This window comes from Sciurus carolinensis, chromosome 1 (assembly GCF_902686445.1).
Source record: "Sciurus carolinensis chromosome 1, mSciCar1.2, whole genome shotgun sequence".
Classification (NCBI taxonomy): Eukaryota; Metazoa; Chordata; class Mammalia; order Rodentia; family Sciuridae; genus Sciurus; species Sciurus carolinensis.
In genome coordinates, this window is record NC_062213.1 from 27,518,148 (window position 1) to 27,532,941 (window position 14,794).

General features: G+C 33.1%; 1 protein-coding gene across 1 annotated transcript in view; it reads left to right on the forward strand.

Moving 5' to 3' along the window:
* The window catches only part of Csmd3 (CUB and Sushi multiple domains 3), a 1,190,022-nt gene that overhangs the window by 844,128 nt on the left and 331,100 nt on the right, over positions 1–14,794 (forward strand).

The following is a 14,794-nucleotide window of genomic DNA, read 5'->3' on the forward strand; positions in this document are numbered from 1 at the left end:
CTATGAAGTAAATTACCACAAGCTGATTATTCAATGGACCATTAGTTGCTAGATGACTATTTAAAAATTTTATTCAATTTCCATATTCCCATTAATCATTTTATTTTATTTATTTTTTTTGCGGTGCTGGGGATTTGAACCCAGGGCCTTGTGCTTATGAGGCAAGCACTCTACCAACTGAGCTATATCCCCAGCCCCCCATTAATCATTTTAATGCAGTTAAATTTTCATTATGTTTTAGAGCCTATCAATGAGTGCTTACATGCTTGGCTCTATCACTTTTATTGAAAAAATACATTTTAACCAATATTTCAATAAACACAATATTGAAGTTAGAGAAAGGCAATATTACTACTAAATTACTATTATAACTACTACTACTTCTACTATTGTTTGTCACTTAATAAGTAATTGTTATATACTCATTCTTGCCGCTTGCCGCCGACCATCAGGACAAACGACATGTACTCTTCAGACGTTCACGAAGCAGCTTCCACTTTATTCAGATAACACCCTCAATATATAAGCAGTCTCATGTATAAGCAATTGTAATCAGATATGTCCATCCAATCCTATTAAAGGTCAAGCGATCACGAGCTCAAGCATACAGGTAAGATATATCTGTCCATGCGCTAGGCGGCTGAACTAATTATCATACAACCAATGGTAAACGCTTCCTGTTTTTCTCAAGCCGCATTCAGCACGCCCTTTGGCTCTCTGCCAGTTGCCATCTTGGATGCATGTGGCGTAACCCTGGGCCCTGGGTCTCGCCCGCCACAATTCTGATTCTAGACATTTTAAGTTGATTATTTCTAATTCTCATTAGTAAAAGAGAATATTGTATTTAAGTCACTGATAAGGGACTGAGGCACAAGGTTAAGTAACTTCCAAAAGTTCCCTGACTTGGCAAAATTCAGAAAAACTGGATTTTGAAGCCAGGTCACTCTGATTTCTAAACCCATGCTATCTATGTAGAACTGTCATATGAAGCAGCAATGTGTTTGGTCATTGTTTAGATGCTATGAATGAAGTAGTTTTCTTCTGCCACACTCTTCTACCATGCCCTTGTACCAAGATGTTCTGCCTCACCTTGGGCCCCAAAATGAAGTCAGCCTACCATGAACTGAACCTTTGAAACCATAATCCAAAATAAAATTTTTCCTCCTATAAATTGTATTGTGATTATAGCACACGCACACACACACATGCACACACACACACACAAACACAAGAATCATTAATTGATAAATAGAATGAAGTTTCCAGAGAAAAGTTGTAAAAAGTTAAAAATCTCTTTTATGTTCAGCATATTAAACACTCAGAAAAAGTTTGAATCTTTCACAGTCCTGACCTTTGCAAAGTTTATAATATGAATGTTGGCTAAAAGATAAACAAGGAAGTGAGTGTTGAAGTGAGGGGCTCTAAGAGAAATCAGAGATGATATTTATATAAGTAGAAGCTGCAACGGGAATCCTCTTTGAAGAAATAATATATATAAATATAATAAATATAATATGTATACATAAAATGTTATATATAACACAAATATATGCATTTATTTGTGTTTATATACACACATATACATGTATTTATACACATTTGTATATATATTATAAAATGCAAAATATTCCAGTTAGAACATGTAAAAATATCATTTTGCATAGGGAAATATTCAAACATATGAAGTAGGAACATAATAATCTTAATTACAACTCCAGGAAATTTTTTGACCAGATCAACAAATAATATTCTGTGAAGCTCCTGAAACAATTCCTTATCATTTATAAATTTTTTTTAAATGTAACATGAGTAGTTACACCGAAGTTACATAAGTCACATCTTATGTAAATATATATCCCTAAAGATATCAGAATTCAAATTCTTGTGAATTATGTCTACATTTCCTATAGAAATTCATGTAAAGCAGAGAAGATATTCTTAAAATTTATAAATCTGAAACGATAGTGATTATTTTTACTTTAAAGCTGCTTTTATAAACTGTTCAACAATGTTCTTAGTGTTTTGCAGATAATACAATGTTCTCTCCTAATAATAAATCTTATCATGATTGCTAGCCATTATAATTGTGTTTTATCACATAAGACTTATGTTCCAAAATTGTATTTTTATTTTCTGACATTAGCATTACTACCACATTATAAGCATATGAGTACTTGGAAGATATTTTTATAATAAAAGATGTAAATTATAAGTACCGTGACTATTATGATAATAGTAAAGTAATGCTGAGTACCCTTCCTTTTCCCTAGACTATTCTCAATAGCCTGAATAGTCTTTTAAAGTTACACATCCTAGGATCCCTAGGTGTGGGTCTCTGACAATCCTTTGCTCAGAACCCCAGTAAAATAGGGCAGAGTAGAGTACAGTGGAGTGGGATGAGTAAGGAAGAACAGCTTAAGGTGAGGGCAGTGAGATAAGAGGACAGATAGAACATGTCATGTGGGATTCTGTGGGCCATTACAAGAACTTTGGTTTTACCCAGAATGAGATGGAAAGCCTTTGAAGGGCTCTGAGCAAAAGGCTTGTCAAAGGGACAAATCATAGGGATCTTAGGATGCTGGTCTTGAAAGAATCATTTGGACTCTGGGTTGTAAATGAACCCTAGGGGAGCAAAAGTGGAAGTGGAGTGGTGAGTTTGCAACCACAGTCATCAAGGCACTGCAGCTGTATCTGTTTTCCTGATGTTTCCCTACCCTGCCAGGCTCATTCCCACCTGTTTGCCATTCTCTGCCCGAAACACTTTTACCCAAATATCTGTACACAGGTCCCTTTAACTTCTCTCTGTTCAAAGGTGACTTCTCAATTTATATCCTAACAGTACTTCTTATACCCCTTCTTTGATTTGCTTTTTGTCTTTGGCACTTAGGACTTAACAGTAGACTCTGGCTTATTGTTTAATTTCCTTACTTTTTGGTACTTGTTTATTGCCTCTTTCCCCTCAGAAGAACAGGTATTTCATGATAATAGGATTGTCATTCTCCCCCTCCTTGCCTCTCTCTCTTGGATCTCCAGAACAAATAACAGTGTCTAGTACACAGTTCAAAATAAATATGTGTGAGATGAACGGATGAATGTTAGTAAAATCACTCCAGAGTGCTTCTCTTGCAGAGTAGAGTGCCAAAGTATGCCAGATGTTTCCAGTTAAAATGAAGTGGGAAGACCATGTGGAATTCTAACATAAATGTAGTTTATAATAAATTTGATCTACATCTTTGAGATTATGTGATTTGTTATTATTTTTAATTGGGGTATTTACAAAGAATTAAAATTATTTATGTAAATGAAAATTTAATCATATTTCAATTATTAAGTTACTTCAAATTTGAATAATTCAAATCAATATAAAATGAAACTCATGTATGTAATCTGCCATGAAAATCAGATTTCTTTTTTCAAATTTTTGTTTTGTAGAATGCTATTTCTGTAACAAAGTTTAAGCAAACAAGCAATCCAAAAAAATAAAACCCAAATCCTCCATCTTAATGATAACAGTAGGGGAGAAAATAGGAACAGGACTAGAAAAACAAAGCATATCAAATATTGATAAGAAAAAAGAAAAATAAAGCCATCTTTAGGTAACAATGTGCTGAAAGAACACTCAAATCTTGCATTTAGGGACCATTTTTTTTTTCACAACATATTGATGTTCCCTTAAAAATTAAATTTATAAAATGTTTGTAATTGGGACTAAAATATGAACGTATGATCACAATATATTTTTTCTTCTTTTATAATTTTTTTCAAAGAATGTTGTTCCCTAACTCTAATCATAGTTTATCTACTTTAGAACCATTTGCGTTGCTATGGAGAAATCAAGAGGGGCTTCTTGCTTGCTTTCCAGCTGGTCCCCTAATTTATAGTGTTCTGGCATGTTGCCCCATACAGCAATCTCTCTCCTAAATTCTTTTGATTTCTTATTCATACCTCATTAGGATACAAAAGGGAGAATGTACACCTAACAATATGAGGTAAAAGATCCTCAATGAATCTTCAGCCTCCTCCAGTATTCCAGAGAAACCACTCTGCTGAAGACCAGAGAAAAAGAATAGTTTCTTATTTACATCCATGTGGGACTACACCTCCTAAAATAAAAATTCAGTGTTCATATGTCTGTTATCCCTGATTGGTATTGCCTCTTATGAACATAAGAAACATAATGAAATATTTGCCAGGAAAACCAAAGACATTGTAGCAGATTGTGTTTTATGTTTTTAAAGTCTGATTAAGTTTTCTTTTTCTCTGTGGATGTTCTTCAACTTCTACAGACAAAATTGATTTTTCTATTCACAGTACTCCTTCCAACTTGTTCTTACAGCACTTAGCACATCACATAACAATTTATCATTTAATCTACTTATTTTATTCTTCTCCATTCCCAACAAATGTAACAGAGCACCTACTATATAACAGAATTTTTGTTAACCTAGCATAGGTTAAAAATTTAACATTTAACTATTCAGAGTACTATATTTTAGATGCTTAAATTTTTGTCACATAAATGAAAATTGAATTCATTTTATTTTATATTGTCAAATTGTTTATTTGTATGCAGTCTTATTCACACATTCTGTATTTAATTTCATTAGCTAGAATGTATAATGGTAATATACAATGATTCAACATGTGTTGTTGCCAGCAACAAATGCCATACTAGAAGGAATGATTCATGTCTAGTTTGAATAGCACAGCCATATTAAAAGTTAATAGCATGCTGGCGATCATGTCTTAGAACAATTCATACAGCTGGCACTACCAATAGTAGCTATCATTCTTCTCATGATATGTATTATTTTTAAATTTCTGGATTTTTCATTATTGGAATCCTAAGTGTTTATCAAAAACTAGATTCTTTGAAGACATTTTTGTCTCTTAGCAATAATATGAAAAAGACAATAGCTAATTAGTAAAATTAAAGTGACAATAACCAAGATAACTCATTTCTATAGATTAATTTGGTACAGAGAATGGAAATTCTCCCCATGATTCCTGCTTTTAAGATGATACTAAACAACCAGAAAATGTATCATCTCATATACATATGACTAAGTGACGTACTCTAGTTCCAAATGTTTGTATTCATGATGGTAAAGTCAAGGGTTATCTGCATTGTGAGTAACATTTCTTCCTCATGTACCTCCAAGAAATCTTAGAAATTAAGCTAAGATTTCCCACTTTTGAAAGTTATTTAGAAATAATTTGTTTACATACTAATTTGCTTATTCATATAGTTAATTTTTAAAAAGCTCAAGTGCATAGTAAATCCTCTAACATCTTAAAAACACATTTAATGTGTCTCAGTTTCCAAGAGTTATTTACAGAGACTTTTCTCATTTGTTTTTATGCATTTTGTTTTGAAGAGATTTGGCAGGTATCTATTTTGTCATTTGTGTAGAACTCAAAAGTCTTTAGTCAAAATAGTGTTTGGCCATTTATTTATCAGTTTATCAGATCATATGTAATTGTTTTTCACTATGATTAAGAAAATAAATGAAATAAATAGCAATTTGGATTTCAAACTGAGAAAGTCCCACATTTCAAACTTCATAGGGGAAACTAGGGAAATATCTGAGAATAGGGATTATATGTTAAAGATGTGTGATGTGAATACTTCAGAAAACTTTAGCAGATTTCAAGTACATTATTATGCATTATTATTAGACTATAATCACTACGCTGTGTTTATCAAATCTCCAGAAATTGTTCACCTTAAAACTGCAAATTTGTACACTTTTACCAACATTTCCCCATGTCTACCACCTCACTGACCGTGGTACCATCCTTCTACTTTCTATTTCTATTGGTTCAAAATTTTTAGAGCCTGAAGATGAATGGGATCATGCAGCGCTTGTTTCCATTTCCATCATTTCACTTCAGTTCATTCATTTTTCCAGGTTCAGTCATGTTGTTACGAAGGCGAAGATTTCCTTCATCTTGAAATTGAATTATATTGCCTATTAAGTAATAGTGTCTTTGTATTCCATACATGTCACATTTTCTTTATCCATTTATTCTTAGATAGATTTTTCTCATATCTTGGCTATAGTGAGATATGTTACAGTGAAATGAGAATGTAGATATTAATGATTTTATATTCTTTGAATAGATGCCCAAGTGCATTTGCTGGATTATATCCTACTTCTATTTTTAATTTTTTGATATTTCTCCATATTGTTTTCTATAATGGATGAACCAATTTATATTCCTATCAATAATGTGTAAGGGTGTCTTTTTCTCCAAATCTTTGCCAACACTTTTAACTTTTTGATAACAGCCATCTTAACAGGTCTGTGGTGGTAGCACATTGTGGTTTTGATTTGTAGTTCTCTAATGATATTAGTGATGCTGAGTGCCATTTCATAAACCTATTGTCTATCTGTGTGTGTTTTTCAAAGAAATATCTGTTCAAATATTTGACCCATTTCTTAACAGACATTTTTCCCCTATTAAGTTGTATGAGTTCCTTGTAGGTTTTGGATAGTTAGCTCTTATGAGATATGTGGTCTGTACATAATTTCTTGCATTCCATTAGTTTCTTTACATTTCGTTTCTTGTTTCCATTACTGTGCAGAAAGCTTTTAGTTTGATGTAGTTTCACTTATTTGGCTTTAATATCAAAATATGTAGCTCATTCCAAGATTAATGTCATTGAGCATTTCCCCTAAGTTATACTGAAGAATTTTTAAAGTTTCAGGTATTAAGTTCTTTAATATACTTTTAGTTGATTTTTATGCATGTGGAAGACAAGAATTTGATTTCTTTCCTTTGTTTTTTTCTTCTTTTACATGCTGATATACAGTTTTTCTAACATTTATTGATGAGATTCTCTTTCTCCATTTTATACTCTTGGAGCTTTTGTTGACAATTAGTTTGTGTGGATTAATTTTGGAGGCTATTTTTCCATTGTTCTCATGTCCATTTTTATTCCAGTGACATACTGTTTTATAATATAGCTTTAAATGGAGAAATATGATGCAGCCAGCTTTGTTCTTCTTGCTCAGAATTGCTTTAGCTATTTATGGTCCCATTTGAATTTTAGGATTATTTTTTTCTATTTCTGTGAAAAATACCTTTGGGATTTTGAAAGTGATTCAAATTAATTGCTTTCAGAAGTATGGATATCTTAACAGTATTAATTCCTCCAAATCAAGTACTTTTAACCTTCTTGATTCATTTATATTTGGATAGTTTATTCCTTTGGTGCTATTATAAATGATTGTTTTCCCAATATCTTTTTGACTATTTCACTCTAAACATATAGTGAAATTATATGTTAATTTCATGTCCTGCAAATTTAATGAATTAATTTATTAGTTCTAATAGGTTTTTGGTGACTTCTTTAAGATTTTCTATATATAAGATTATGACATATACAAAGAGAGACCATTTAACATCCTCCTTTCTGAATCAGATGCCTTTTATTTCTTCCCTTGTTGAATTGTTCTGACTAGGACTTCCAGTGCTATGTTGTAAAAAAAATAGTAAGAGTGAGTATCCTTCTCTTATTCTTGATCTTAAAACCAAAGCTTTCAACTTTTCACTGTTGAGTTTGACGTTAGCTCTTGGCTTCTGATATATGGCCTGCATCGTGTTACAATACATTTCTTGAATTACCTAATTCATTGAGTTTCTTGTTTTTTTGGTTTTAATCAGGAAAGAATGATAACATTTGTCAATTTTTTTTCTGCATCTAATGAGATGATGATACGATTTTGTCTTTCATTCTGTTAATATGTCATATCGCACTGATTTGCACATGGTGAACTGCCCTTGTATCCTAAAGATATATCCAACTTGATCATGTTGAAAGATCTTTGAAAGGTACCATTAAATTTGTTTTACTAAAACTTTGTCAAGAATTTTCAAATCCATGTTCATCAGTGATATTGATGTATACTTTTATTTTTTTGGTAGTACATTTGTTTGGTTTTGGTATCAGGAGAATACTATCTTCCATGGGATGTGTTCTTTTCTCTTTACTTTTGTAAAAGAGTTTGAGAAGTATTGATATTAATTCTTTAAATCTTTAGTAAAGCTCAATCTTTCTTTTGAGATGAGGTTTTTAATTACTGATTAAACTCCTTACTCCTTAGTTCATTCAGAATTTTTATTTCTTCATAATTCAATCTTAGAAGGTTGTTATATTTCTAGGAATTTATTCATTTTTCTAGGTTATTAAATTTTTATAGTACATAGTATAAATATAGATCATATTTCTCTGTTATTGGTTACAATTGGTTCTCTTCCAATTTTACTTTATTTTTTTCCTAGTTTAGCTAAAATGTTGTCAACTTTTAGGTTATAAAAACCTCTCCCTTAGTTTTGTTATTCAGTCTCTATTGCATTTATTTCTGCTTTAATCTTTGCTGTTTTTTTCTTTCAAATAACAAGAAGCATAGTTTTTTTTTTCCCTTCTTTTATAGTTTCTTGAGGGGTAAAATTAGGTTATTTGAGATCTTTCTTGCAGGCATTTGCCTCAAAAAACTTATCTCTTAAACAGTGCTGTGTCTTGTAAGTTTGGGTTTGTTCTATTTCCTTTTTCATGTCTCAAGACATAGTCTTTTTTATTTTTAAATTATTTTCAATTTACACAATAAGTGTATGTATTTGTGGAATACAGCATGGTATTATATATAGATATATAATATATAATGATCGGATCAGGGTAATTGGCATATCTATCATTCCAAACATTTATAATTTCTTTGTGCTGAGAAGATTCAAAGTCCTTTCTACAACATATTTTGAGATATATAATTAATTTTGGTCAAATATAGTTGACATACTGTGATGTAGAAAATTAGAAGTTATTCCTTCTCTTCATCTGCATCCTTGTATGATTTAATCATCATCTCTCCAACATCCCTCAACTTTTCATAGCCTCTAATAATCATATTCTACTTTTCTATGAGTTAACCCTCCTTAGCTTCCACATACAAGTGAAAACATGCAGTATTAGTTAGTCTTCCCATATCTTATTTATTTCACTTAACATAATTTCCTCAATCTCATCACAAATATCAGATTTCACTCTTTTTATGACTGATTAACACTCCATTGTGTACTTGTAGTACATTTTCTTATATATTTGCCTGTTCATAGATATTTAGGTTCACTCTATTTCTATTGCAAACAGTGCTGCAAAGAACATGGGAATGCAGATAAATCTCCCATACTCTTTCTTTGGCTATATGCCAGTAGTGGGATTGCTAGATCATATGGTAGTTTTTAGATCTTGGAAGGATGGTCATATAGCTTTCCAAAATTGCTGTACTAATTTCCATTCCCACCAAAAATAAATAACAGTTCCCACTTCTCTGCATCCTTACCAGACTTTTATATATGTCTTTTTGAGAGTACCCAATCTAACTGAGCAGAGGTGATGCCTCCTTTGGTTTTGATTTGCATTTCTCTGATAAGTGTTTTTCAGTATTTTTAACATACTTATTGGTTATTTGTATAAATTCCTTAGAGAAGTACTGATTCAGATCATTTTTTCTTTTTTCTTTCTTTCTATGTGTGTGTGTGTGTGTGTGTGTGTGTGTGTGTGTGGAATTTGAAATCAAACTCCAGTCTCACATTTAATAGGCAAGCAGACTACCAATAAGCTACATCTTCAGTTCATTGCGTATTTTTGAACTGAATGCTTGTGTGTGTGTGTGTGTGTGTCTGCTGAGTTATTTGAATTCTTTGTGGAATATGAGAAATAATCCTTTGTTGGATGAATGTTTTATTCTATTCTGTGTACTTTATCTTAAGTCTGTTGATTGTTTTCTTTGCTGTAGGGAAACTATAGTTTGATAGAATCCCATTTGTCAATTTTTGCTATTGTTGCCTGTGCTTTGGAGGTTATAATTTTAAAATATCTTTGCCCAGATTGATGTCCTGAAGCATTTTACCTGTGTTTTGTTCTAGTAGCTTCATAGCTTTACATTGTATATTTAAGTGCTTGACCCATTTTGAGTTGATTTTTGTATGTGTGAGAAGGATGTTGTGGGGAAGAGAAAAGGGTTAACTGCCAGGGTACGATGTTGGCTATAAATCAATCAATTACCCATAAACTTGTCTAATCAATAAACACACAAGAGCTAATACTTTTTTTAAATGAGGGGGGTGTGATGGGTCTGGCCATACCAGCTCTGGCCTCTAACAGCATGAAGTAGCCCACCACTCCTTTATTTGTAGCCACACAGGTAAAGGGGGCCAAGACCGGAAGGAACTTCTTTTGTGATGAACAGGATGGGATGAAGTTTGGGGAGCCATTTTCTCAGGGAAACCATCATAGAGCTAGACAGAGAACCACTCCCACACAGCACAACATACTCCCTGGCAATCTGGGACAGACTTCTGTGGCTGCCAGTTCCTAGATGTCAGGCCTCTGTGTCCCATGGCTCAACCTTGTCAGATTCTGCTAGATAAGGATGTCTCCCCATAGGATCTAGTTTCATTCTTTTGCATATGAACATCCCATTTTTCCAGCATCATTTATTGAAGAGATAATCCTTCATTCAAAGTTTGGCTTTGGGGCATTTGTCCAAAATGACATGGCTTTAAATATGTGGATTTATTTCTTTGTCCTTTATTTTGTTCCATTTGTCTACATGTCTGTTTTTATGCCAGTTTCATATGGTTACAGTAACTTTCTAGCATGTTTTGAAATTAGGTATTGAGAACTTTCTCTTTGTTCTTTTTGTTGAGAATTGATTTGGTTATTCAAAGTTCGTTTCACATGAATTTTCAGTTTGTTTTCTATTTCTGTGAAGAATGTTACTAGTATTTGTGGGAGTCTCTCAGCCATGTCCCATGTGGATAAGAAAAAGGATTAACTGCCAGAGGATGATGTTGGCTGTTTATCAATCAGTTACCCATAAACTTATCTACTCAATAAACACACAAGAGTCAATACTCTCTTTAAATGAAAGGGAGCATGACAGGTCTGTCTATATCAGCTCTGGCCTCTAGCAACATGGAGTAGCCCAACTCTCTTTTATTTATAGACACACAGGTAAAGGGGGCCAAGATCATGAGGAGCTTCTGTGATGAACAGGATAGGGTGGAGTTAGGGGAGTCATTCTCTTAGGGGAACTACACAGGGAACTGTCTGATTCTGCTAGATAAGGATGGCATCCTACAAGTATTTTCATTAAGATTGTATTGAAACTATAGATCACTTTGAGTTGTATGGATATTTCAATACTGTTAATTCTTCCAATCCAGGAACATGGAATATTTTTCCATTTTTTTTGTATGTCCTCTTCATTTTTTTTTTTTGTTAATGTTTTATCACTTTCATTGTAGTTCTTTCACTGCCTTAGTTAAATTTATTTCTAGATAATTTATTTTCCAAAGCTTTTGTAAATGGCATTGTTTTAGTTATTTCTTTTTCAGGTAGTTCATTATTAATGTATAGAAATACTACTGATTTTTGTGTGTTGATCTTGTATCTTTACTGAATAAGTTCTAACAGATTTTCAAAAATATTTTTAGTTATACATAGACACAATACCTTTATTTTATTTATTTTTATGTGGTGCTGAGGATCAACCTAGTGCTTCACATGTGGTAAGCAAGCACTCTACCACTGAGCTACAACCCCAACTCTCTAACAGTTTTAACTTACATATCCTTTATTTATTTTTCTTTCATAATTGCTCTGACTAGGACTATCAGTACTATGTTGAATAAGAGTTGTGGAAGTAAACATCCGTGTCTTGTTCCAATCTTAGAGAAAATGCTTTCAACTTTTCCCCATTCAGCATGATATTGGCTGTAGGTTTGTCATAGATGTATGACTTTGATTAGTTTGGGCTGTGTTACTTTCAGATACATATTAAGAGATTTTATCAAGAGAAATGAATTCTATTGAGTGCTTTCTCCATGTCTGTTGAGATGATCATACATCTTTTGTCCTTCTGTTGATGTAATATATCACATTTATGGGTTTACATATATTAAAATATCTTTGCATCCTTGGGATAAATCCCACTTTATCATAATGCATCATCCTTTTTATGTGCTGGTGGATTTGGTTTGTTATTATTGTTGAGAATGTTTGCATTTATAGTCATCTTAGTATTGATTCTTTTTTTGTTGATCCTCGTCTGATTTTGGTATCAGTGTAATGCTGTTATTAAAGAATGAGTTCAGACGACTTTGCTTCCTTTCAGGTTTTTGAAATAGCTTGAGAAAAATTAGTGTTAGTTCTTCTTTAAGTGTTTGGTAGAATTCAGATGTAAAGCCTCCAGTCCTTCACTTTTCGTTGTTGGAAAAATTTCTTACTTTCTGTTTGTCTGTTTCTTTATTATTTCTTTTTTGGTACTAGAGATTGAATTCAGGGACACTTGGCAACTGAGCCACCTCCCCAGCCCTATTTTGCATCTTATTTAGAGACAGGGTCTCACTAAGTTGCTTAGCATCTCACTTTTGCTGAGGCTGTCTTTGAACTTGTGAGCCTCCTGCCTCAGCCTCCTGAGCCACTGGGATTATAGGCGTGCACCACCATGCCCAGCTCTTTTCTATTTCTGTATGGTTTAATCTTAATAGTGATATATGCCCAATGATTTATCATTTCTTTCGGTTGATGTATAGATATTCATAATAGTTCCTAATAATCCTTTGTATTTCTGTGGCAAAAGTTGTGATGTCTCCCTTTCCATCTCTGATTTTACTTACTTGGGTGTTTCTCTTCTTTTATTGCTCAGGCTAGCTAAGGCTTGTTGATTTTCTTCAGCTAGATAGTTTATAAAAAAGCTTTATTGAGATATAATTCAAATATTATAAAACTCACTCTGTTAAAGTGTACAATACAATTAATTGTGAAAGCCTAACCATAAGCAATTAGAAAGGGTATTATAAGCCATATGCATCTGTAATCACAGCACTCAAGAGACTGAGATGGGAGGATCACTTGAGCACAGAGGTTGAAGACGAGCCTGGTAAATGTAACAAGACCCCATCTCAAAAAAAAAAAAAAAAAAAAAAGCTATTACCAAAACGAGGGGTTGTGGTTGTGGTTTAGTGGTAGAGTGCTTGCCTAGCATGTGTGAGGCACTGGATTCTATCTTCAGCACCACATAATAATAAATCAATAAAATAAAGATGTTGTGTTCATCTACAACTAAAAAAATCAAAAGATAATATTGGTAAAGATGTGGAGAAAGGCAAATTTACACACTGTGGTTGTGTTGGGGTTTCCACTGCATCCAGCATGGATGAGAAAAGGGTTAACTACCTGAGGACAATGTTGGCTATAAATCAATCAATTGTCATAAACTTATCTAATCAAGAAACACACAAGAGCCAAGACTCTTTTTAAATGAGAAGGGGTGTGACAGGTCTGGCCATACCAGTTCTGGCCAATACAAATTAGATCTGGGAATCTTGGAATACAAATTAGAGCCATTCTGGAAAACAATATGGAGGTTCCTGAAAATAGAGCCACCATATGATGCAGCTTTCCTGCTCAGGTGTATATATCCAAAGGATGTGAAATCAGTAAGTTGAAAAGATTTCTCCATTTCTATATTTTTGTAATAATATTTTCAGTAGCCAAGATATGAAATTATCCCACCATTTAAAAAAATTATTCATTTATTTATTTTATTTCTTTCAGACTGCATTTTGATTCATTGTACACAAATGGGGTACATCATTTCATTTCTATGATTATACACGATGTAGATTCATACCATTCATGTTATCATACATGTATGTAGGGTAATGATGTCTGTCTCATTCCACAATTTTTCATACCCCCCTCTCATTTCCTTCTATATAATCTAAAGTTCCTCTATTCTTCTGTCACTCCCCACCCCCCCAACCCTCATTATATATCATCATTCACTTATTTGGGAAAACATTTGGCCTTTGGTTTTTTGGGATTGGCTTATTTCATTTAGCATTATATCTCAAATTCCATCCATTTATCTGCAAATGCCATAATATTATTCTTCTTTATGGCTAAATAATATTCCATTGTGTGTATATACCACAGTTTCTTTATCCATTCATCTGTTAAGGGGCATCTAGGTTGGTTCCACAATCTAGCTATGGTGAATTGGGCTGATATAAACATTGATGTGGCTGTGTTACTGCAGTATGCTAATTTTAAGTTCTTTGGGTATATAAACTGAGGAGTAGGATAATTGGGTCAAAAGGTGGGTCCATTCCAAGTTTTCTGAGGATTCTCCACACTGCTTTCCAGAGTGGCTGCACAAATTTGCAACTCCATCAGCAATGTAAAAGTGTGCCTTTTCCCCCACATCCACACCAACATCTATTATTGTTTATGGGAGAAAAGATAGGCTGTTCAACACATAGTGCTGGGAAAACTGGAAATCCATATGCAGTTAAATGAAATTCAACCTCTATTTTTCATCCTGCACAAAACTCAACTCAAAAGGACTTAGGAATTAGACCAGAGAGCCTGCACAAAATAGAAGACAAACTAGGCCCGAATCTTCATCATGTTGGCTTAAGATCAGATTTCTTTAACAAGACTCCCAAAGCATAAGAAATTAAAGCAAGAATGAATAAATGGAGTGGACCCAAACTAAAAACCTTTTTTTTCAGCAAAGAATACAATCAATAATGTGAAAAGAAAGCCTATAGAGTGAGAGAAAATCGTTTCCATACACACTTCAGACAGAGCACCAATTTCCAAAATTTATAAAGAGCTTACAAAACTTTACACCAAAAATACAAAGAACCCATTCAATAAATGGGCCGAGGAACTGGACAGACACTTTACAGAAGAAGACCTACAGGCGATTAATAA